This window comes from Camelus dromedarius, chromosome 25 (genome assembly GCF_036321535.1).
Source record: "Camelus dromedarius isolate mCamDro1 chromosome 25, mCamDro1.pat, whole genome shotgun sequence".
In the NCBI taxonomy this organism is placed as follows: domain Eukaryota; kingdom Metazoa; phylum Chordata; class Mammalia; order Artiodactyla; family Camelidae; genus Camelus; species Camelus dromedarius.
The window spans coordinates 27,636,467-27,638,195 of NC_087460.1; the positions used below are offsets into that span (position 1 = coordinate 27,636,467).

The 1,729-nt window shown below is 49.2% G+C and overlaps 1 pseudogene; it reads left to right on the forward strand.

Moving 5' to 3' along the window:
- The first annotated feature begins 707 nt into the window (after positions 1 to 707).
- Positions 708 to 1,528, forward strand: LOC116156556 (kunitz-type protease inhibitor 2-like; annotated as a pseudogene).
- Positions 1,529 to 1,729: the final 201 nt, after the last annotated feature.

Below are 1,729 nucleotides of genomic sequence, written 5' to 3' on the forward strand. Positions count from 1 at the left end.
TAAGACTTCAGTGCTGGACAGCACATTGATTGCAATCTTATGAAAGACTGAAGAGACTGGGAGATAATAAATGTGTTGTTTTGTTGTCTTCTTGTGGCAAAATATACACAATGTTTATCATTTTAACCAATAAGTGTATACCTAAGTAGCATTATATATACATTCGCAATATTGTGCAACCATCACCACTATTTATATCCAAAACTTTTTCATCATCCTCCAAAACAGTTTATACTCATGAAAACAGTTACACCTGTTCCCCCTGAGCCCAGGTAAAATACTATTATTTCTGTCTCTATACATTTGCCTATTCTAGGTTCCTCATGTAAGTAGACTCATACAATATTTGTCCTTCTATATCTGGCTTACTTCTCGAAGCACAATGATTATGAGGTCTGTGTTGTAGCATACATTAAAATTTCATTCTTGGACCACCTTGGGTAGCTGCTTTTAAGCGGCTGCCATTGCCTCTAGCGCCCGCCAAGCGTTTGTGGGTGCAGCGGGGTTATGAACTGGGGGAGAGTCAGGGGTGAGGGAGGAGCGGACTGAAGCATCGTGGGCAAAGGAGCCAGGGTGTCCACACACCTAAGTTCTGAGAAAAGGGCTTCCCGGACATCTCCTGCATGGCAAGAGCCAGCACCACACCCCGGGACCATCTGCGAGCACCCGCACCTGAATGCGAGGCGCTCCAGTGCACGTGAGTGGAAATGCCCTTCCAGCACCTGATCCCGAGACCCCAACGGCTGGTGGCGTGCGGCCAGATGGAGCCTGTCTTGGCGCAGCTGTGTAGGCGGAAGTGGTGCTGGGTTCTCCTTGCTCTGCTGGCAGTGCTGCTCCTCTCTGGGGCTGAGGCTGCCAATGGAGAATGTGTTGTCCACGAATTTTGCCAAGTTTGAAAATAGTGGGAAGATGCTGGGCCGCCATCCCTAGGTGGTCCTACAATGTCACTGACAGATACTGCCAGCAGTTTGTGTATGGAGGCTGTGAAGGGAATGATGATAATTATATGACCAAGGAGGAGTGTCTTGCAAAATGTGCTGGTGTCACAGAAAACACCATCGATGGTCCAGCCACCAGCAGGAATGGAGCAGATTCCTCTGTCCCAAGTGTTCTTAGAAATCAGGATGCTGGTGACCTCTCCAGTGATATTTTCAACTATGAAGAATACTGCACTGCCAAGGCGGTCACTGGGCCTTGCCGCGCAGCCTTCCCACGCTGGTACTTTAATGCCGAGAGGAACTCTTGACAACTTCAACTATGGAGGGTGCCAGTGCAATAAAAACAGCTACCCCTCCAAGGAGGAGTGCATCAGCGCTGCTTCGGCAAGGAGTTGTATCCTGCCCTGCCCCACGGCACTAAAGTGATGGTGGTCCTGGCAGGGCTGTCCGTGATGGTCCTGATCCTCTTGGGAGCCTCCATAGTCTGCCTGATCAGGGTGGCACACTGGCACCAGGAGTACACCCTCCGCACCTTCTGGGTTTCCGGGGACTACAAATGGCAACTGGCAAAGAACACATACATTTTGTGAACGCCCTGTCGCTAAGGGTTTGCCCTCCTCTACCAGCTGTTGATTAAAGAGAGCCTGGGAAGGGAGGGGAGACAAGTGTTGAATGCGTGTGTACTTTTTTCAAATAAAGTGATTTGTATTTGTGTGATCATTCATTTTCTGTTTGTTACTTCAGATGTAACACACTTCTTAGGGCTTGCTCCCTGGTCTCCTGGGGTTGGT